Source organism: Alnus glutinosa, chromosome 12 (genome assembly GCF_958979055.1).
Source record: "Alnus glutinosa chromosome 12, dhAlnGlut1.1, whole genome shotgun sequence".
In the NCBI taxonomy this organism is placed as follows: Eukaryota; Viridiplantae; Streptophyta; class Magnoliopsida; order Fagales; family Betulaceae; genus Alnus; species Alnus glutinosa.
This window is the reverse complement of record NC_084897.1, coordinates 10,243,438-10,268,116: the sequence shown is the minus strand read 5'-3', so window position 1 is coordinate 10,268,116 and position 24,679 is coordinate 10,243,438. Positions and strand designations below refer to the sequence as shown.

The 24,679-nt window shown below is 37.5% G+C and overlaps 1 long non-coding RNA gene across 1 annotated transcript; it reads left to right on the top strand.

The window, feature by feature from the left end:
- The first annotated feature begins 14,305 nt into the window (after positions 1-14,305).
- On the top strand, positions 14,306-22,826 carry LOC133852135 (uncharacterized). Its single transcript, XR_009895896.1, has 3 exons — positions 14,306-14,706; positions 22,013-22,041; positions 22,554-22,826. It is a non-coding gene; the product is annotated as an uncharacterized LOC133852135 (long non-coding RNA).
- The last annotated feature ends 1,853 nt before the right edge of the window (positions 22,827-24,679 follow it).

Genomic DNA, 24,679 nt, shown 5'->3' with positions numbered 1-24,679 from the left:
GTGGGGGTATGTGTATCTTGATGATCCCTCTTGGATAGTTATGAGTATCTTGGCTGAGTGTTCTATTTTGGGTACACGATTGGATTGTTCTCCCCTGTTCTATTGTGGTACGGCTGACTATATGTGTTGTTGTATGCTGTAATTTTATTGCATAATTGGGAGTGATTTGGTTGAGTCTAGAATTGGGTATTTTGGTAATTGTCTTATTAAAGTATATTATGTTTATAATTTTAACCGATATTGGGTGATTAAATAATATGTGAAATGATATGGAAAATTGATAATTTCTTGAGAAAGAGTTTTGATATTGGGAATTAACGTCAAGACAAACATATTATGTTAAGTAGCTTTCCAACTAAAACGATTAGGTAAGAAGATAAGCCTATAATTAATATTTACAAGTAATGGTGCTAATATTTTATATACAAATATATATTTATTGCAGAGAATAAGCTATTATGAGAACTGCACCAAAGGGCTGTAAGTATCTCTATACTTACTGAGGACGAAGCTGGTTGACTTTCCTATAATATTATGTTTACTGCTTTATTTACTTGTTTGCGCATGTGATTTTGCATATTTTATTATTTTAATAACCTATCTAATAACAAGCTGTTGGATCAAGATCCACGGTGGGTATGCGAGGCTTCATGTGAGTTCCAAGGTTCTCAGTGAATGAGGAGGTACCTGAAAAGAATAATAAATACAAAAACTGGTGTACCAAGGTCACCAGGGAAATCAAGGTTTCTAGGAGCCAAGGCTCCCAAAGAATATAATTAAAAGTTTAGTGAGGAAACCAAGGTTTCAAATAACACGCTAACCGTGCCAAGGCCAACAGAGTAGTGGAAAAAGGGAAACACCTAAAACTCTACATTTAAAACTATCACATTATTGCTTTATGGTTATGTTTATATTCAATATATGACTATGATTAGCTACCATGGTTCATATATTGCGCATAGATGTGATTATAAAGTTATTGCATTATGTTGCATATATTAAATAAACCAGCACTCATATTATTATTGGAAATAGTGGACTCACTTTAGTGTTTTGTGTTTTGTTTCTATATATATATGTATACTGGTGCAGGTTTATAGACAAGGAATAAAGCTCAAGAGGTTTTAAAGCTAAGGACGCATAGTTTGCATTTGTTTATAGTTTTCTATGTTTATAATGTTTTATGTTGACAAGATTGCTAATAATTTCCAGGTATTCTCTTGTGTCACTGTTGACACATGTTTACGTGTATTTGTCTAAACATTTTCTTTATGAACGTCTAGAAGTATTTCAGTTAGAAGCTCTATCGTTTTATTTATTCCAAACCAATTGGATACCTTTTTATTCCGCTGCCAAATCTAAACTCTAAAGAGGTTGTAGTAATGTCACGTGAAAATTCGAAAATTTTCACTTACGCCCTTTTTCAAACGGTGGGGCGTTACAATAAAAGCCCAACATACAAGACCAGACTCAGGAATGTAGCTTCTCCCTCTGATATTCCCTCTACTTCTGGGACTATATTTGTCAAATCCACCATCCTCGAGCCTCCAACCACCATATGGGATAAAAGAAAGGAAGTTATTGGTGGCGATATTCCAGCTACTGTAGAGGCCAGTCAAAAGCTCCCTACCATTAGACGACCTCCTATATGCCACCATTGTGGGTTAAGTGGTCACATCCGACCTCAGTGCTCCCTTCTCAAACCTCAGAGATCAAAGGTCAAGAAAGAGGTGTCAAGACAAGCTACATTCGGCACTAGCCCTTTGGCCCAGCATCAGGCTCCCCAATATCAAGCTTCATGGCATCAGGCTCTGCGGCATCAGGGCCACGACATCAAGCCCCATGGCATTAGGCTCCTTAGCATCAGTAGCATCAACAACGATTTGTTCCTGCCAATTAGAATGGCAAAGCCAAGAAAAACAAATGAAGGAACTACTTGAATAAGCCATAGAAGCTTGACAATGATCAATTCCGTAGGGAGCTGCCTATATGGATGCAAAGTATGATATAGTGGATGGATCACCAGATGAAGTCATGTCTATTAGTTTGTGATTGGCTGCATTCTATTGGACAAAATTACTTCCATGTAATGTTGCTTTTTTTTATCAGGGATGCTGTTTTTACTCAGAGTCTACATGTCTGTTATGTGCTTCAAGAAGATTTTGTTTGGATTTCAAGACAAAGAAGTTGAATCCCTTGCATCCGTCCGGACGTCCCTGTCAACCGTTCAAACACTCTTCATTCAAGCAACATCTGTCCGGACGATGTGGTTATTCCGTCTGGACTCCCATTAGTGTCTAGAAGCTTCGGATTGTTCAAACTTGTATCTGTCCGGACGTCGCAGCAACGCGTCCGGATGCTCTTCAGAGTTCCATAGAATCCTGTGGTCAAGTGCATCCGTTTGGACGACATGGCAATACCGTTCGGATGCCAGTCAGTGTTAGACAAGTAAAATGATTTCCTTCGCAAACACAGATATGGGAAGATAGCTGCAATCGTCCTGACGACAGGTTTACACTGTCTAGATGCTATCCTTCATAAGGCAAGACGTGGAGAAGAATTGCAATCATCTGGACGTTAGGGCAACACCAGTTGGACCCCAGACCTTGTTATGGCAATTGCGTGCAGCAAAAGTGCAACTGTTTGGACGCTAGGACAACACCTTCCGAACACAGCTCTATTCAGGAAAGAATTTCAGTGAATTTGAAAAGTCGGTTGCACAGTTGTTCGTCCGGAAGACCTCAACTGCCGTCCAAACACCGCCTAGAGAAAACCGAATCAGAGTTGATTTAGTTCTTCTATAGTCTATAAATAGAGGCCTCTAGGCATGTATTATTTACAGAATTCGGTATTGAATTCTCTATAGCTTAGAAAGGGTGTTTAGGGAGATTTGAAGATCTGGAAGCTTTTTGTGAGTTCTATTTTTTGTTAACACCTTTTCATCATGAATTTTTCTCAATTATCTAAAGAGAATTCTGATATTGAGCTCGTTAAAGTTTTTGGTAAATTAAGAAAAAATTCTAAAGTTTCTCATAAAGAGCTAAAAAAGGTGAAGCAAAAAAAAGAGTCTTTGGTTATTCAGTTATTTGAATCACATGTTTTAATTGACTCTTTGAAATCTGAGAATACCATGTTGCTTAATACTATTGATGCACTTGAGAATAAATTGGAAAAATTCTCTAGTAATAATTTGATAAGTGTTGAATGTCACACATTCAAGCCCTTGAATTTACATATGTTAAGCTCTTAGTTTTGTTATAGTTTGATGTTTTATGTTGTTTTTGTGTTTTCTTGTATTTTACTGGTTTTGGAAGAAAATCCATTAAATTACAAAATTATAACAAAGTTGGCAAACTCACTTTTGGATAGATTCAATTCCAATCAATTTTGAATTTAAGGAAAGAGAAGTCGGCAAAAATTCGTTATTTTTGGAAAGAATCCAGAATGAGCACATCTCAGTAATTTGATTATAACTTTCGGCTCAAGTATTGGATTGCAACGAAATCGCTGGCGTTGGAAAGCTAAGACAAAATTCAACAAATATATCAGAAATATGTTTTCCTAATTCGGATGTTTACCATGCCAAAATTGCCCCACAATAAAAGACCCCAAATCTGTTCGAATTTTAGAATCCTTTTCCTACTTGGATGGAAATTTCAGAGAAGGAAAAGACTTGTAATTATTCTATTTGGCTAGAAGACCTATTTATAATTGTTATAGGATTTATAGATCTTCTAGAGCTTCTCTAATCCTTATAAATAGGCCTCTAACCTTTGAAGAAAAATACATACAAGCTTTGAGGAAGAATCAAAAGAAGGAGGTTCTTTCTAGTTTTTATTTTCTTTCTTTCTTTATTTATTTTCTATATGTATATAATTTTAGTTTATATTAGTTGTAACTAATACTTTAGTTAGGGCTCGATTGAAGCCCTAATCATGTCTTTTTAAGTTTTTTAATTTGTTTTGCTACAATTTATATATTGATGTTTAACTTGATTAATTCTAGTTTCTTGAATTCCTCGCATGTTTATGTTTGGCCATCATATGCATGTGATATGGATTTGTTATTTATGTCAATTTGGATGACCGAGTCCTGGGCATAATAGAGTAATGAAAGAACCCCGACACAGGTTGGATTAATCAACATAAAGACAACAAGAATAGATACCATATTCCAATCTGAGTGTGTTTGCCGGTTTCCATAGATTTATGTTTTCTTGAAGAACAACTTAGTAGATACCATGCTAAATCCTTCAAGGAAGAAAATAGTTAGAGTAGATACCATGCCTAACTCGTTGCTCAGGGAAATCAATAACTTAAGGAGAAGATACAATTCCCTTGTGGCTGGTAAACATTATGCATCATGTTATGATTGTAGTATTGTGCATATTGCGAATCTTATTTGAGTATGATTAGTGGTGGATATTGAAGCCCTACCTTTTCTTCTTATTATTTTTAATTCAATCTTTTATCCCGTCTAATTAAACATATCTCTTTTAGGAATATCTTTTTAAACATAATTTACCAATCCTCGTGGGAATGATCTTGTATTTGCCTATTGTACTATCTTTCTGATCTTGTGCACTTGCGAGTAAAACGTACAAGTATTTGCCTATTTATTTAAGTAGATAATTGCACAACAAGTTTTTGGCACCGTTGCCAGGGATTGTGTTAAATTGTGTTTTTAAAATTTTCCTTTATTTTAGTTATTTCTTATTATGTTCATCTAAAAAAAAAAAAAAACATATGCTCTTCTGTTTCTAAATCTTTTCTGTAGATTTTAGATTTTGGTCTTGCGATCGAGTATACAATTCATATACGCTCGAGCGCAACTAGGATCAAGTGCAGTGGGTCGTCGATCTAAGAATTTAGACATCATTAGATACGATCCAGAGATCAAACACACCATTCGACAGTGTAGAGACACCTCAGAATTAGAAAACATATTCAAAGTTGAGGAAGACATGGCAGAAGTACGTGTGGAGAATCGACCCCAGCGGAAGCCAATGAAGAGTTCCTTCATACCAAAAAATCCAAATCAACCCTCTTGCATTGCTTTTCAACCGAATCTGCAAAGCAATTTTTGATTTGTCTCCGTTGCTCAATATGGTTCCACACTATAGAGGCACACCTACAGAGGATCCATATCTACACATTCGGGACTTCTTTGATCTTTGCGAAACTCAAAATTTCCATGGCTTAAATGCGGAAGGAATCAGGTTAATTCTCTTCCCTTTTTCCTTGAAAGATAATGCTAAGTTATGGTTGAATTTTTTTGACTACAAGGTTTATTCACAATTGGGAGGAGTTGACCACAAAGTTCTTGAAAAAGGTTTTTTCAGCCCAACGGACTAGGCAATTGAGGAGGGAGATTCAAACCTTCCAACAAAAAGATGGAGACCTATTCTTTGAGGTGTGGGAGTACTTCAAGGAGCTACTTCTAAAATGCACACATTACAATCTATCTCAGGACGATGAGGTACAAGCTTTCTATGAAGGTTTAAATGATTCTAACAAAAGTCTTGTAGATTCAGCTTGTGGATGTGTATTAATGGAAAAGATAGCGAGGAGGCAAAAGAACTGTTTGAGACTTTAAGCGAAAACTCCCAACAATTCTCATCCCGAGGGAGGCAAGGACTCAAAAGAAAAGGTGTCTATGAAGTGAATGGCAGTAATGGAGTTCAAACTCAGATGGCTCCCTTGGAGAGGAAACTGGATATGCTAGTGAAAGTCATGACTACTCATAACATCTCTTCCATTCAACAGATTGCTCAAGTGGAGGTATGTGCCATATGTTCTCATTCTGACCACACCACTGAGACTTGCCCCATGTTTTCATTTACGGATCAGGAGCAAGCAAATTATGTGGGCCAGAATATACCCTCCAAAGAGTAATCCATACTCCAACACCTACAATGCAGTGTGGCGAACCCACCCCAATTTTTCATGGAGTAACACTTAGAATGTGCAAAATCCCCAAGGGCAGCAAAGAAATTTCCAATAGGAAAATAACTATTAAGCTCCACCACAAGCGGTCCAACCGAATCTAGAGCCAAAGAAGAATGACCTCGAAGATGCTTGTAGCGCCCCTGATTTTAAGTAATTAAATAAAATGTCTTAAATTAGAATTTAAGACTGAATAAAATAGAAAAGTTTAGAATTGATGTTAGATTCTCAAGACTCGACATTCGAGCGGCTTAATATTGTAGGAAACAATATTCACATACAATAGTTAATAAAATACATGGCTTTAAACACGATATTTTAATTCCCTAATAAATAATAAGGAATACATGGATATTTATGAAAATAAATATTCCTTGGTCTTATTATTTATAAATCGTAATTTTATAAATAAAGAATAATATTATTAGACTCTAATAATATTACAGGATTAATAAATAGATAGACAGAATTATTTAGTGGGCTAATTGATATAATAATATTATTGAATAATATTATTGTGTAATATTTACTGTGTATAATATTATCATGTAATAAATATATATATTAGGTATATATTTATGCTGCTATAATATTATTGAAATAATAATATTATAAATGAAACGAACTAGACTCAAAACGGACTTAGATTATAATTTTAATGAATTGTACATAACGGTAAAGATTCAATATGAAAATATCTATGTAAAAAATACCTATAGTAAAAATGTAATTAGTAAAATTTTGTATAAAATATCTACTGATATCTGATATTTTATAAAGTCATCGTTGCATTCTATGACTCACCCTCTCGAGTCATCACAATCATGATGACTTCTGTGAGTCATCTTCACCAGCACACTCCTCTTCTTTCCTTATTTCTTCTTTCTTCTTCTTGTATTCTCTTCCAACGAGATACAGAGAGACCGGAGAGAGTGTGTAATACCCCAGTTTTTAAAATATATTTTTATATTTAAAAATATAAATGATTATTTATCATTCGTTTTCTAAACTATTTTATAAATATTTTCAAACTGATTTTTAATGAACCGGTGTTTTTGAAAACTGATAAATTATTTTATCACCGAATAATTATTACTGAGTTAATATAATTGACGTAAAAAATTTATTTACCTATTTTTATAAATTCGTAATATATTATTATACAAATATATTTTGTTTAAATTATTCAGATTTATTAATTATTAATAAAAAAATTTGCACTACAGTCCGTCCCCTCCACTGCGAATTCATTAATCTCCCATTCTTCTCCAATTTGCTTCGAATGATTTCTCCACTGCACCAACTATTCCCACCTTCTCCACTCTGATATATTAATCTTCCACTGAATCGATCAGTGCAGCACTAAGTTCAGTGTTCACCAAACCAATTCCACTTCATTTTATTATAAACCACAGCACTCGATCGTTGTTCTATAAAAACTGAACATTCCCTCTGCAGAAATCGCAGCTCTTCCATAACCCAAGACCCGAACCCGGAACCCAACCCGCCGGTGACCCATCTCCGGCAGACTTTTCCGGCGAACTTTCCGGCAAACTTTCCGGCGACTTTCGGTGAATTTTTCCGGCGATTTTCCCGTGACCGAACGCATCGTTTTCACTAGATTTTTCTAGTGAAATTCTTATTTAATAAATCAAGGAAATATACAAAGAGGATTAAGCTCGATCCTGATATTAGGGAAATCCAAGTAAGGGAAACCCTCTACCCCTTCTCAAATTATTATATTATTTTAATTATTCCTTTATTTGCAAAATTTCGATTAACTATTTTGATTCGGTATTTCAAATTATTTTATTTATATAAAGGATTTGTTGGTTTTGATATAAAAGTTTTGAGTATAAAAATGATATTCTTGAAATCGTGATTTTGAGTAAAAAACCCTCCAACACGTTGCCCTATATATACTAGTAAAGAATGAGAAAGTTTTTGTGAGAAGTTATACAAGAAAAGAATGAGAAAGTTTTGGGAGAAAACTCTTTGAGTTATATATAAAGGAGAAATATTTTTGAAAAGGGCACGTGTGTGGAGGAGACTATTATTTGGGCCCTAGACCCGCAGAGATTCGAGACCCTTCAAGATTTAGCTCGGTACCGTAGCTCGAGATGGAAGCGCACCCGCTGGTTCGCTTAGTGACAGCGGTATCTGTCTCTATGTCAGTCTAAGTGCACTTCAATTAATTAGCTGACGGGGGTGGGGCCTGTGGCCACAGGTAAACCGCGTTACTCACCCAAGATCACAGCAACGACTGCGCAACCCTACGTACACAGGGCGTAATAGTGTATTGGGCATACTATGAGTAATGATTATTTCAAATATATATATATACATATATTATCTTGTGTATAAAAAGGGAGTTTTTGACAGATGTTTTGGAGATTTATAAAAGGGAGTTTTTGACAAATGTTTTGGAGATATTTAAAAGAAGTTTTTGACAATTGTTTGAAGATTTTCAAAAGAATTTAACTCAACTGTTTTATGGTTGAGGATTCCTTACTGAGCATGTTGTTTTTGTGCTCACCCCTTATTTTGTTTTTGTTTTCAGGTTATGAACAGAGAGACGTAGGTGGCCGGGATGGGATCTAGGAATGCATTAGGACATTTCATTTATGTTACCCCAAAATTTTCAGTTATTGTATTTTTACAATTAAATGACCGTTTCCGCATTTATTAAAAACTCTGAGATTTTGAAACCATTATTATTTTTATTTATTTAAATCAGCATACTAGTTAAGATATTTGGCAGACCTTACGAATCTTTGCAGTTTTTAAAGAGAAAGTGACGAACCTAACCCTTAGCGGTTTGGGGGCGTTACAGTTTTGGTACCAGAGCAATGGTTATAAGGTTCTGTAGACTTTAGGAGCTAAATCATTAAGATAGACTTAGTGGGGTAATGGGAAATCACATTCCGGCCTAGCAGAGTCCGTCTTTTCTTGTTTTGTATTCAGTGCTAGGGAATCATTCCCTATTTTTTTAACACCTCGCTAAGGATTTGCAGGGGAACAACGGAATACTACGCCTGCACGTGTATATACTCTAACTCCAGGTGATGTAGCCGCGTCAAACGAAGTAGTGACGGGTACACTTTTGATTTCATTCCACCAGGTTACTGTGCTCTTTGACTCTGGTACAACGCATTCATTTATGTCATACTCTCTTTTCACGAGACTATAACTTGATGTCTGAGTAGTTAGATGTAGACCTAGCAGTAGCTACCCCTATAGGGAATTGCATCATAGCAATTTGACTTTGTGAACCCTAGGATTGATCTTATTAAGGTTGAAGTCTCTAAGTTGGAATCAATACTAAGGAGTAAGTTATGATCAGTATCAAAGTATGATAGGTTTTCAAGACTTGTTAACTAAGTATTAAGTTGTACAATCTTTCTCGAGGAATAGCAAATTGCATCGATTATAGACCAACTTGTTTTGGGTGATTAGGTATTGATGGCCACAATATTTGAGGTATAGTCATGATTTATGAAATGCTTTTAGAGATAAAGATTATAGAAATTCGGATGCTTAATAACTTGGCAGATTTATGGATATTAAGTCAATAAATATATTAAGCATCACGTAGATATTTTATGTGCTTAGTAATTATTATTGAGGTTTAGAGATTTCTTGATTTACTGTGGGATGTAAACAAAGATATTTATGATCTGGAATCTGGTATCCTTTTGGAGATGGACACTTAATCTATAGATACTGATTCATGTGTTTTAAGGACATATAAGAGAATAAGTTGATCGAGTAAATTGAGGATATTTGGAGCAATTATATTTTTGTGATCAGATAACTTTAGTGAAGATAGAATATATTGAGGAATTATTGAAGTTTTCCAGAGGATAAGATAATCCACATGATAAGATGAATCTTTCGGAAGATCTTAAGTTTGAGAAATGCTCTAGTTATCAATTTGAGGATGATTGAGGTAAACCATATCTTGATTTATAGATTGATGCTTAGTGTAATTTCCTGATGTGATTTTCGTATTTGAGGTCTAAGGAATAAACATATATGGAGAATAGGTTATGATATACCACTTATATTGATGCCTAGTTGAATTTTAGAAAATGTGAGTAATGCTATGTGAAGGACAAAAGGAAGTTGTTCCTAAATCAGGCTACAGGAATATGATAATTGATTATTAGATGTTGATAACACATTGATTTTTGGAGATGACTGATTTATATATATTTGAGGAAATTAGTTGATCAAATGATTTAATGATTTTTGGAGAGATTATTTTCCCTATGCATCTGACGAACTTTGGAGAAGTTTATATATATTTGAGGTCTTTATGGAGCTTAAGTCAAATAAAATTTTGATCATGTGATTTATTGATTCTCTTAGATAACCTTGCTTGGCAGATAAGTTTATAATTAGCAGATCTAAGTATTGATTGACTGCATAACTAAGTTGGAGTAACACTAAGGTTTTAATCTATTGAAATTTGAGGATGATAGTAATTATGCAGAAATAGAAAGAAGAACATAGTACCATAAGGATTATACCGAGTTTAAGACCATAGTTCAAAAGATTACAGACATATTAGATGATAAGAATAGTACATAGAGAATAATTATTGTCTTACAAATGAACAACTTTAGATTTAAGAAAAACATAGACTTGCAAATCGGACCGTTTCTGCATCATTCCCGGAGAGTTCATACCTGCAGGTATTTCATAGTACTGCAGTTAGTTATTTATTTTTGTTAGTAAAGAGCTGCTAGATCAAATAGAATACCTGGCTAAGCCTCAGAGCGGAAAACCCTAAGATCTTGGACTGCACGCAAGAGATCCTGGTATTGTTCTTGGAGACGATTAGAATTCTGCTCCAAGTCAGCGTACCTCTTTTCCAAGTCTTTCGCATACGAATCTACCAACTTCTTCAGCTTTTTATTCTCTTTTTGAAGAACCCGATTTCTTCGCCTAAAATCTATATACATTCGCTGCAAAGTCGAAATTTGAGCTTTCAGCGTTTGAACTTCATTTCCCCGGACTTGGAGACGCCGAGCCATATTTGAAACCGAAGAGGCGCCCTGAATACTGAAAGCCAAAGAGTCATTGATGGCTTGAGCATCCGTCCTATCCGCCAACAACTTTTCATCTCGAGGAGTTATGATGCCTTCAGCCACGGATGCAGCTACTGCATCATTCAGCATCACAGAGTCATTTGTCAGAAGAGGACCTCTCTGAGATAGGAACAAGGGACGCCAAATTTCTGGTACTACAGGCGCATCATTTAGATCAAAATTATTTTGAGAAGATGAAGAAGCCATTTTTTTGGAAAAGACTAAGAAATGAAGATATTCCTCAAAGGACCTGAAGGAGAAAAGATAGAAATAAGGCTGTTGTTGGAAAAGATCTGAAGAAAAGAGGACTTAATCAGTGAACGAGACGCAATCTAATCAAACGTCATTCTGAGCGTAGCTGCCACTAACACTAACAGACAGCTCTCGAATCACGAGACTTCTTCTTTTTCAACTTTCACCATTTTCACCTTCTCGAATTTCAAATTCACCCAAGACTTTTCCGGATTTCGCGCCGCACTTTTCGTGCCTAGCAGACGTGGAAGAGCATCCCGAGAATGAGCTGGATGAGCGTTTCGAGAAAGGTAGGAAGATTTTACGATCCACTGTCGGCACCACTTGCACCGACCCTTCTCAAATCTTTCTATAAATTCGCTCATCTTCTTCATTGCAAAGCACACCTTTGAGTTCTCAACTCTTCATACTTTGAGAGCCAAAATTTTTCTTATGGTCTGAGCTTTCATCGCTTCCTGAGAGGGAAGATGAAAATTTCATAACCAAATTTCCAAACCTAAAGTTAGAAAAATGCAGCATCACAACCAGATTCACAAACATCGAAGCAAGATTATTTTTGATCATATCATCCAGAAGCAAGATTATCCTTGATCACGCTTCTGAGATGAAGTATCTTTCTCTTCCTTCGCATCACCATAAACATTTCTGGCATCTACTTTCAATCCGGTGATGGCGATCTGTGACAGAAGAGAGAGAGCACTACGATATGAGTACCGCACTTATATCCTTTCCGGATTGCTTGCCTTGACTTAACTTTCCTTCCTGGATTCCATGTTTCCATTTAGCAAGCTTTCCACCAAGATTATCAGAAAACATCCTCACAAAGAAATTTGTTGTAGAAATTTCCTGTAATGAGAAATGAAACGTTTTCTTTTCTGCGTCCTACCCATTTGTATACTTCTTGTCAATGAGCATAAATTCCATAATTGATAATTAATCAGACGGTCTATCCTCGTTTACCTTCTTGATGTTATAAAACTATATTACTAGACTTGTGTCTTAAAAATCTAAACTTTTCATTTATATAAACTTTATACGAAGCATAGCTTATAATTTCGAGGACGAAATTCTATTAAGGGGGGAAGAATGTAATACCCCAGTTTTTAAAATATATTTTTATATTTAAAAATATAAATGATTATTTATCATTCGTTTTCTAAACTATTTTATAAATATTTTCAAACTGATTTTTAATGAACCGGTGTTTTTGAAAACTGATAAATTATTTTATCACCGAATAATTATTACTGAGTTAATATAATTGACGTAAAAAATTTATTTACCTATTTTTATAAATTCGTAATATATTATTATACAAATATATTTTGTTTAAATTATTCAGATTTATTAATTATTAATAAAAAAATTTGCACTACAGTCCGTCCCCTCCACTGCGAATTCATTAATCTCCCATTCTTCTCCAATTTGCTTCGAATGATTTCTCCACTGCACCAACTATTCCCACCTTTTCCACTCTGATATATTAATCTTCCACTGAATCGATCAGTGCAGCACTAAGTTCAGTGTTCACCAAACCAATTCCACTTCATTTTATTATAAACCACAGCACTCGATCGTTGTTCTATAAAAACTGAACATTCCCTCTGCAGAAATCGCAGCTCTTCCATAACCCAAGACCCGGAACCCGGAACCCGACCTGCCGGTGACCCATCTCCTGCAGACTTTTCCGGCGAACTTTCCGGCAAACTTTCCGGCGACTTTCCGGTGACTTTTCCGGCGACTTTCCGGTGAATTTTTCCGGCGATTTTCCCGTGACCGAACGCATCGTTTTCACTAGATTTTTCTAGTGAAATTCTTATTTAATAAATCAAGGAAATATACAAAGAGGATTAAGCTCGATCCCGATATTAGGGAAATCCAAGTAAGGGAAACCCTCTACCCCTTCTCAAATTATTATATTATTTTAATTATTCCTTTATTTGCAAAATTTTGATTAACTATTTTGATTCGGTATTTCAAATTATTTTATTTATATAAAGGATTTGTTGGTTTTGATATAAAAGTTTTGAGTATAAAAATGATATTCTTGAAATCGTGATTTTGAGTAAAAAACCCTCCAACACGTTGCCCTATATATACTAGTAAAGAATGAGAAAGTTTTTGTGAGAAGTTATACAAGAAAAGAATGAGAAAGTTTTGGGAGAAAACTCTTTGAGTTATATATAAAGGAGAAATATTTTTGAAAAGGGCACGTGTGTGGAGGAGACTATTATTTGGGCCCTAGACCCGCAGAGATTCGAGACCCTTCAAGATTTAGCTCGGTACCGTAGCTCGAGATGGAAGCGCACCCGCTGGTTCGCTTAGTGACAGCGGTATCTGTCTCTATGTCAGTCTAAGTGCACTTCAATTAATTAGCTGACGGGGGTGGGGCCTGTGGCCACAGGTAAACCGCGTTACTCACCCAAGGTCACAGCAACGACCGCGCAACCCTACGTACACAGGGCGTAATAGTGTATTGGGCATACTATGAGTAATGATTATTTCAAATATATATATATACATATATTATCTTGTGTATAAAAAGGGAGTTTTTGACAGATGTTTTGGAGATTTATAAAAGGGAGTTTTTGACAAATGTTTTGGAGATATTTAAAAGAAGTTTTTGACAATTGTTTGAAGATTTTCAAAAGAATTTAACTCAACTGTTTTATGGTTGAGGATTCCTTACTGAGCATGTTGTTTTTGTGCTCACCCCTTATTTTGTTTTTGTTTTCAGGTTATGAACAGAGAGACGTAGGTGGCCGGGATGGGATCTAGGAATGCATTAGGACATTTCATTTATGTTACCCCAAAATTTTTCAGTTATTATATTTTTACAATTAAATGACCGTTTCCGCATTTATTAAAAACTCTGAGATTTTGAAACCATTATTATTTTTATTTATTTAAATCAGCATACTAGTTAAGATATTTGGCAGACCTTACGAATCTTTGCAGTTTTTAAAGAGAAAGTGACGAACCTAACCCTTAGCGGTTTGGGGGCGTTACAGAGTGAGATCGAGAGAGATGAGATACTGAGAGAGAGATATAGAGAGATCAGAGAGAGTGAGATTGAGAGATTGAGAGAGATGAGACTTGGGAGAGAGAAAGGAGAGACCCGAGAGCCAGAGGGAGCCGGAGGTGGAACCGGAGTGCCCGTAGCCCAGGGGAGGTCCGATCCTCGATGATCAGCGGCCAGAGCCGAAATCCGACGGTCCAATGGCGATTTCCGGCGAGCCCGCAACCCGAAGAGACCCGGTAACCCGATGTAGCCGTGAGACTCGTGACCCGACGAACCGGTGAAGCCCGAGACCCGTGAAACCCAACCCTCCAGGAACGGTTTTCCGGCGAGGCTAAGCCGATTTTCGGCAGAATCAGAGATGATTTCCGGTGGATTTTCTGAGAAAATCCCCAAGGTATATAAATCCTATAATTTTGTGGATTGATTTGATTATTGCTGAATTAGGGTTTAATGATTTTTGGGCGTTCTCTATGATTGTGTTTCGGCTATGCATGGTTTAAGAATTGACAATTTTGGTTTGGTACGATTTGTGATTTACTGTGTGTGTTGTTCCGGCCAGTGAGTGCTTATGTGGTGTTCGGTTGTTGTGATGTTGGGTTGTGTTTGATTATCAGTAATTTTATGGTGTTGATTTTAGTTGATAAATTATGGATTGGGGATTGTTCTTTGTTGTTGGCTGAGCCGTGAGTGTTGTATTGATAATTTTGTGGGCTTAGGCGATTGGGTACTATGCTGTTTTGATGAGTATTGTGTATGGAATTTCAGTGGATGGCAGTGGGTGTTTCTTGTTAACTGTGTATTGGTTTTGTGTTTCGATTAAAGCATGAAAACCCCTGTTCCGATTGTGTTCTTCCCTGTTTCAGTTGACTGTGTACCCGTGTGGGTGATTTGTTGATGAACTCCCTGTTTTATTTGAAGTAGCCGATTGGGTATGTAATTGAGTAGGAGATTTTGATTTGATGTTAGCCGATTGAAACTAGGGAATGATTTTGGGTGGTTCTCTGACTATCTATATGTGTACTGATTTGGGATTCAATTGATTGTATGTTGGCTATGGGTATTTTGGATGGTTGTGTGTACTGTGATAGGAGTTTTGCTGACTGTTTTGGTATCTATTTCAGTTATGGTATCTTTGAGAGATAGGTGTTGGTATTTGGGTGTTCTAACCAAATTAATTGACGAGTTTTATTGTTGGTTGATTTAATGTTTAAATTGAGGATTTATGGCTTTTAATGAGGCTGCTGGTTTAAGTTGGTTAATTTGGTATCTAGGTATAGTGTTTTGACCAATTATGAGTATGGTGATGTTTTGATTTGGATGATTTGGTAAGTGTTTGGGTTTTGTTCAATTATTAGAAGTTTAGTAGTATTTAAAGACTGGATATTGGGATGATTGTGGATTTACTAAGTTTTGGATCATGCTCGATGTTGTGAGTGTATTTCTATTTTAGTTGATATAGCCGAATGTATGTATTATGGAAATTGTCATATGTACCTCTATTACGATCCATGTTGCCTATATGTGGTTTTGACAAATTATGCTTGGTTGTTAACAATTTGATAATGGTGTTTTAAAATGAATTATTTTTTTTTTATTTGAAAATTGGTGATTGAATTTTGATTTTAGATGCAAAAAGTCCCCCAATTCGAGTGAGTGGTGAGTAATGGAGCGGTGGTGTTGCGTGGAGGCCAAGACTTTTGTGTTCACGGTGGTAGAAGGTGCTTCGGTGGTGAGAGTGGAAGAAAGGAGGAAGTCATTCTCCGGGCTGGTTCTTCTTAGTGCTCAAAGCATAGAGTGGTTGGCGTTGATAATGGAGAACTTGCAGTGGTGCCCGGAGGAGAAGGACTTTATCAGGTCTCTCAGAGAGGGGTCTAAGGTACTCATAGTTAGACGAGGTGGCAATGCAGCTGGAAGGTTTCTTGAAGGGGCAGTTTATGGTGTGGCTGGTCGGAGAGGTATTATTTTCATTCCAGAAGGTTGCGATGGGAGGGGCTGGAGGAGTTTTGTCCTTGAATTGGATAAAGTCAGTGCATTCCTAAAAGTTCCGCTTAGGTTCGGAATGGGCCATCATGATACAGTTATAGAGAAGTCAAGGAGGTATGGTGATGGCGCCATAGGAGGGTATGATCAAGGTGATTCTTCAAGAACTCTCAGCAAAGATGGTGCGCCTTCCTTTGCAGCAGTTCTGCGTTCAGGACCTGGCCGCTTGGAGGAGGAGAGGACGCTGTCTCAACCAGCGATTCCTCTGGCTGAGGACAAGGGTGATCGCCCGGAGAAGCAGAAGCTGCCGGTTGTGATTTTGAGTGGTTCAGAAAACGCGATTTTTCAATTGAACCCGGTGGGTAAAGACCACTGTTACCGTTATGGCTCTGATTTTGAGAAGGCCAAGAAGGACTCTACTGCTCATGACAAGACCGGTTGCGTCCATGGCGAGACTTCCGCAGGAAATCAGCTGACAGGAGAGTTGAACTGGTTTTCCTCTCTCCTGACCTGGAAAAGCCAGCTGAAGAAGTTGAAGGCTGATGTGGACCAAGCTTACAGCAGGGTGTGTGATGGGTGGAAGAGGAAGAATAAAGCCCAAGATTAATGGGTGGAAGAGGAAGAATAAACCCAAGAAGAAGAGGAGGCTTCGTTGGATTCAGAAGGTTCTGAAGCCCATTGACTTAGACTTGAAAGATCGGGTTCTGTCTACCGAGGAGGGTATGTCGCCGGCGAAGGGATTAGTGGGCTCAGGCCATTCTTCGGCGACTCCGAAGAACTCCGGTGGGCTGGGTTTTCTTTCTTTCGATACCCATGCTCCGGGGAATCAGTGTGTCGGGTGCTCTTTATGTCCTGAGCGGGTTTCTCGGCTAGAATTTGACGGAGAAACGTCGGAGGGAGAAAGGGGTATGATTGAGAAGTCGGGTTTGGCTCCAAAGTTGCCAGAGGTGGCCGGAGATTCTATTTTCATCCCTGAAGTCCCTGTTCCAGTAAGACCCTCGGTACTGAGCTCGGGGACTGTTTTGTCCACTCCGGTTCTGAAGATCTCTCCCAAAGACTCGGTTGGTTCTGCCAAACCCCTTAAGGATTCTCTTGATATGCTGACTGTGTGGGCTGGTTTGGGTTCTCCGGACTCTCTGGTTTCTGCGGGTCTCTCTCCTCTTGAGTTGACTCATAGTTCTGGTCCAGGAGGTAGGAAGGGGATAGAACTTGCTTTTCTTCCATAGGAAGAGCCTGTACCTCTGTCTTTTATTGATAAGGTCAGGGGAGTTTCTGGTATGAAGAATCCAGATGGCTTTTCGAGAGCGGTTTTAGCGTATTGCCAATGGGTGGGGATTACTTGCGACGGCTTTGAAGATCAGCTTTCGGCTGTGTTCGAGGCTATCATCGTCAGTAATGATAAGAAGGAAGCGGATCCTAGCTCTAGCTTGAGCATCAAAGGTAAAAGGGAATTAAACAGATTAGCTTGTTCTGTTAATTATGACGTCCATAGTGGCAGCACCTCACGTGGTAGGTGCAAAGGAAGGGCTTATGGTGGTTTTTATGAAGCCTAAAATCCTCTCTTGGAATGTTAGAGGGTTAAACGAGGGGCCCAAGCGGTTGAAAGTCAGGAATTTATTAAGGCAATGGAAGGCTGACATTATATGCTTGCAAGAAACTAAACTGGATTTTGTGTCTAATAGTTTAGTGAGAAGTCTGTGGGGTTGTCACTTTGTTGATTGGTGCTATTTACCTTCTCGCGGGGCCTCTGGTGGTATCTTGATTATGTGGGATAGAAGGATTGTAGAGAAGATTGAAGTGTATGTGGGTGAGTTTGTTGTTGCCTGCTCTTTCAGAAGCGTTGCTGATAATTTCTCTTGGGCTTTTGCTGGAGTCTACGGTCCTAACTTTGATTCTCTTAGAAGTTCCCTCTGGGACGAGTTGGCTGGCCTCTCTTCTTGGTGGGAGTTACCTTGGTGCATCGGGATGATTTCAATGTCACTCACTTTCCTACTGAAAGATCTAGAGACGTTCGATTTAATGCGGCTATGATGGAGTTTTCGGACTTTATCTTTGAGCAGGATCTTATGGATTTTCCTCTCGTAGGAGGGCCTTTTACGTGGTCTAATAATCAGGAGATCCCCTATTGGTCTCGCCTTGATAGATTTCTTGTTTCTCCAGATTGGGAAGTCAAGTTTCCAGGTTCTATTCAGAAAAGGCTTCCAAGACTGTGTTTAGATCATTTTCCTATTCTTCTTGATTGTGGTGGTGTTTATTGGGGTCCCAGACCGTTCAAGTTTGAGAATATGTGGCTAAAGGCTGAAGGATTTGTGGATAGGGTGCGTATGTGGTGGGAGTCCTATCGTTTTCAAGGTTCGCCCAGCTTCATCTTTTCTCAAAAGCTTAAGGCATTGAAGATTGATCTCAAAAGATGGAACGATCAGGAGTTTGGTAATGTGGAATTCCGTAAGAAAATGCATATGGAAGAATTGTGTGCTCTTGATTGTTTGGAGGAACAAAGGGGTTTAACTCCTGAAGAAAAGGCGAGGAAATTTGGGGTCGTCAGAGATTTGGAGAATTCTATTTTACAGGAGGAGATTAGCTGGAGACAGAAGTCTAGGGCTCTTTGGCTTAGAGAGGGTGATAAATGCACCAAATTCTTTCATCGTATAGCCAATTCGAATAGGAGATCCAATTCCATTGAGTCTCTCTCTGTCAATGGTTCTATCTCTTCTGATCAGCAGGTTATTAGGGATCATGTTGCTCAATTTTATAAATCTCTTTTTGCAGAACCTCTCAGTTGGAGGCCTAGGTTGGATAACCTTGTTTTTTACAATTTGGATGTGGGTGAAGCTTCTTCAATAGAACTTCCTTTTGAGGAGAGGGAGGTCTTAGAGGTGGTTAAAGGTTTGAATCGTGATAAGGCTCCAGGTCCTGATGGGTTCACTCTTGCTTTCTACCAAGATTGTTGGGAGGTGATCAAGACCGATCTCATGGGGGTATTCCAGGACTTCCACACTCATAGTAAGTTTGTCAAAAGCATTAATGCCACTTTTTTAGCCTTAATTCCGAAGAAGTTTGGGGCTATGGATCTTAAAGATTTTTGGCCTATTAGTCTTGCAAGTGGTGTCTACAAGATCATTGCTAAAGTTCCTGCTAATAGACTCAAAAAGGTGGTGGCGAAGATTATTTCGAATCCCCAAAATGCTTTTGTGAAAGGAAGGCAAATTCTTTATTCTGTTCTTATAGCGAATGAGTGTTTGGATAGCCGCATCAAATCAGGTGAGCCTGGGTTTCTGTGTAAATTGGATATTGAGAAGGCTTATGATCATGTTAACTGAGACTTCTTATTGTATATGTTGAGAAGATGTGGCTTCGGGGAGAGATGGTGTTCATGGATAGCGCATTGTATTTCATCGGTACGTTTCTCAGTTTTGGTGAACGGCACCCCTTCTGGTTTTTTTAGCAGCTCTCGTGGTATTAGACAAGGTGATCCTCTGTCGCCTCTTTTGTTCGTCATTGTGATGGAGGCTTTTAGTAAGCTGTTCTCTATTTATGTTCAAAGGGGCTTTCTCTTTGGCTTCTCTGTGGGCTCTAGAAGCACTGGAGTGATTAATGTTTCTCACCTTTTATTCGCAGACGATACTTTAGTTTTCTGCGGGGCAAGTTTTGATCATCTTCTCTATCTTCGAATGTTATTACTGTCCTTTGAAGTTGTTTCAGGTTTGAAGATTAATTTGGATAAGTCAGTTTTGGCTGCTGTGGGTATTGTGGATAATATGGATGATTTTGCTGGCATTTTGGGTTGTGGAGTCTCGTCTCTTCCTTTAAAGTATCTCGGTCTTCCATTGGGGTCTCCTTTTAAGGCTAAGTCTAGCTGGGATGAGGTAGTTGGGAAGATTGAGAGACGTCTGGCTAGCTAGAAGCGGTTGTATTTGTCGAAGGGTGGCAGAGTAACCTTGATAAAAAGCACTCTCTCTAATCTTCCGACGTACTTTCTATCTCTATTCCCTATTCCTTCCAGTGTAGCCAGTCGTATAGAGAAGTTGTATCGAGATTTCTTGTGGAGTGGCATAGGTGAAGAATTTAAATTTCATCTGGTTAATTGGCCCAAGGTCTGTTCCCCTATTTCAAGTGGTGGCTTGGGCATCAGGAATTTGAGGCTCTTCAATAAGGCTCTTTTAGGGAAGTGGCTGTGGTGCTATGTCCATGAGAGAGAGGCTTGGTGGAAATCTGTTGTGGATGCAAAGTTTGGACCTACTCGGGATGGTTGGTGTTCTTTAGACCCCCCTGGGTCTCACGGAGTGGGGGTTTGGAAGAATATTAGGAAGGGATGGAGTTCGTTTCGCAACCATATCAGACTCATGTTGGGAAATGGATCTAGGATCCGTTTTTGGTATGATGTGGGGCGTGGTGAGGTGCCTCTCAAGGAAGCTTTTCCAGTTTTGTATGATATTGCGCGTGACAAGGATGCTCTTGTAGCAGACCATTTGGTTGTGGTGAGTGGGTCTTATCAGTGGGATGTTAGCTTTTTCCGAGCGGCCCATGACTGGGAGGTGGATGTTTTGGCCTCTTTTTTCTCTTTGTTGTACTCTTCCAGAGTGAATTATGATGGGGAGGATAAGCTATGGTGGTCTCCTTCTCACAAAGGGAAATTTGATGTTAGATCTTTCTATAAGACTCTTGCTTGCAAAGAGGCTATTCATTTTCCTTGGAAAAGTATCTGGCGGACCAAGGTTCCTTTGAAAGTGGCTTTCTTTGCTTGGACGGCAGCGCATGGGAAGATCCTTACTTTGGACAATCACAGGAAGAAGCGGGTCATAGTGATTGATAGATGTTGCATGTGCAAAATGAATGGGGAGTCAGTGGATCATCTTCTTCTCCATTGTGAGTTAGCTCATGCTTTGTGGAACGCCATCTTTAGTCGCTTCAGTTTGTCTTGGGTTATGCCTCTTCAAGTGGTAGATTTATTCGCTTGCTGGTGGACGGGTGGTCGCTCCCGGAGTGTAGTCGTGTGGAAGATGGTCCCTTGTTGCCTTATGTGGTGCTTATGGAGGGAACGCAATGATAGGCAGTTTGAGGACAAAGAAAGAACTACTGAGGATCTCATTTCCTTTTTCTTTCATTCTTTGTACTCTTGGTCGGCTGCGTTCCTCGCACCCTTATCGTTTAATTTTAATGATTTCCTTGTATTGTTTTCTACTTCCACTTAGTTGCCTTTCTTGTATACTTCCTGTGTACTTGATTGCGCTTTGCGCTTTTTAATGATATTTCTCTTACTTATCAAAAAAAAAATGAATTATTTTAAAATGAAAAGGGTTGACTATAATGCAAATGAATTTTATAGTCTAAGGAAAATATAGGAGCAATGTTGTTGAGTTGTTATATGGTTTAATATGAAATTAATTATAGAAATTGAGCATGCTATTTTACAGTGATTTCTAATATATGTTGGTTGAAATAATTGTTAGAGTTAATATGTTTTAAAATGGATGTTTTGTTAATTGATTTGGTGCTTGGATTGATGTTTCCTAAAAATGATTAGGTTTTGTTAGAAGTGTTAAGTGTTTATATTGAGACTTAACCATGTTATGTTAAGTAATAATTAATGTAGATGATGTTCCAAACATAATTGCTTCTATGTATGCATATATGTGTGATTAAGATTCATGTTTAGGCATGAATTTCAAAAAGAAATGTTATTGACCTTCTATGCACATATATGTATGTATTTGATGCAGATGATGAACTGTGACTGCACAAAAGGGCTGTAAGTATAAATTACTTACTAAGGGTAGTACTGGATTTCAATAGCGTTGTGTTTATGTTTTATTTTAATTGGATGCGTGCGACTGATTATTGCATACTGTGAATAATCAACCTATTAATATTGGGCGCAATGTCTCTCAAAGGTTCAGGATGGGAATAGTGCCTGAACTCGAAAACCCAATAATTCATATTGATTGCTATTGTCCTTCAAAGTGCTAGTAGAGTGACGTGGAATGTACTCTGCTAGTGCGAAAAGATGCTAATAAAATGTAATGTAGGAGACACGTTGTCGAATGTCTCAAATAAGGCGAAATTGAAGGGTAACGGCTCTAAACGAGAGGAGTACAATGACTATATTGAACTGTTAAACTTTGCATAGAAAACTGTCACTTAATCATTATGTTATCTATGTTCCTTAAATAACGCGTAAATCATGATGTTGAATGACAGTTAGCTCACTTATGGAACTATGGGGTTGTGGTTATAACCACCGTCTCATAAATGTTTGCGCAGGTTCTGAAGATTATGGATTAGATTAACTGCTAGCTTAAGAGATTTAAATATATGTAGTTAAGATGTTAATGCTTTGCACTTGTAAATGTTTATACTATTTTGTATGTAACATGTTTAGGAATTTACTTGTATTTAGTGAGTTTTTATGTATGCTTTGGTGTCATATGTGACACATGTTTCTTTGTAATTAGTGTAAAGAACTTTTAATGTATTTTTTGAGGAATTTCAGTCATAGCTCTGAATGTATTGTAAGGGAATTGGCCCTGACGTTTGTATAGGAAAAAAAAAAAAAGATATTCGTATTTTCCGCTGCGAGATTTATCATCTCTGAATGGTTAATGACACGTAATTATCCAAATATAATTACTTACGTTTTTTTGTAAAAAAACGGGTTGTTACAATGCTCTACTCGAATTTTTGATTGAGCAACAACAGAAAAATACTCAGACAAGTCAAGCTATTCAAAGATTGGAAACACAAGTGGGGTAGTTGGCCAAAGAGTTAAGTGAGAAAAAGTGGCGAATTCTCAATGGAAGCTCACTATGAACAAATCATCAATCACATCAAATGAGAAAGAGAGCTTCAAAGTCAGTTGGTGGCTAATCCTAGTGGATATTATGTGAAGGATTGGAGTTCTTTCTATCAAGAGCAAGCTATCACAACATTGAGGAGTGAAGAAGTGGTCGAAAATCATAAGGAAGAGGGGAAGGAGGAGCAAATTAAGGTCACATATGATCTACATCGGGAAAAAGGCAAGGAAGTGAGCACTGAGGTTTCTTCAGCATTAACTCCTATTCTCGAATTACCAAGAGGCCATGAGAATAGTCTATTACTGCTATTAGACGAGCAAACTGAGGTCATCAAAGTAGAAAAACTCTTTTAAGTATTCTCCTCATAGTATTTCAATTCATGATTCCCTTTTGGATGAGAAACTATTTGAGAATACTCAGAGTGATTTACCACGATCTGTGAAAATTAGAAACTACCTTTCTGTAGGTAGAATTCACTCTCTATGGTCCAAGAGAAAAAAAGATTGGTTCTTCAAATTTAAATTCAAAAGCTACTACCAACAGCGCTCGAGCAGTCTAGGAGCTCAAGCACATCTGCTCAGATTAGTGGTACTGAGGCCATTGCATGCACTAAAAATCCATATCCTTTAAAGAATTCTAGTTTTGTTTTTAATTATAGTTCATTTTATTTTGGTTAATTTTAGTTTTATTGTAGTTAATTTTAGTTTCTATTCTTTTTTATTTTTTATTTCTCCTTTCATTGGTTTTGTTTTTCTAGGTTCAAGGACAAGTGTTTTTGCATTCAAGTTTGTGGGTATGCTACGAGCCATACCTAGTCTAACCAATTTTCTCATCTCCTGGGTATGACCTTTCTATTCTATCTACACATTGAAGACAATGTGTAATTTAAGTTTGGGAGTATGAGACACACTTTTCGTTTAAAAAAAAGTGATAATTGAATTGCATGTTCATGTTTCTTTAAGTTTTTCAATTTGCTTTGCTACAATTTATATATTGATGCTTAACTTGATTAATTATAGTTTCTTGAATTCCTCCAATGTTTATGTTTGGCCATCATATGCATGTGGTATGGATTTTTTATTTATGTCAATTTGGATGACTAAGTCCTGGGCATACTAGAGTAACAAAAGAACCTCAACAAAGGTTATTTGATTAATCAACATAAAGACAACAGGAATAGATACCATATTCCAATCTGAGTGTGTTTGCCGATTTCCATAGATTTATGTTTTCTTGAAGAACAACTTAGTAGATACTATGCTAAATCCTTCAAGGAAGAAAAGAGTTAGATTAGATACCTTGCCTAACTCGTTGCTTAGGAAAATCAATAGCTTTAGGAGAAGATACCATTCCCTTGTGGCTGGTAAACATTAAGCATTATGTTATGATTGTAGTATTGTGCATATTGCGAATCTTATTTAAGTATGATTAGCGGTGGATATTGAAGCCGTATCTTTTCTTCTTATTATTTTTAATTCAATCTTTTATCTTGTCTTATTAAACATATCTCTTTTAGGAATATCTTTTTAAGCATAATTTACCGATCTTCGTGGGAATGGTCTCGTATTTGCCTACTATACTATCTTTCTGATCTTG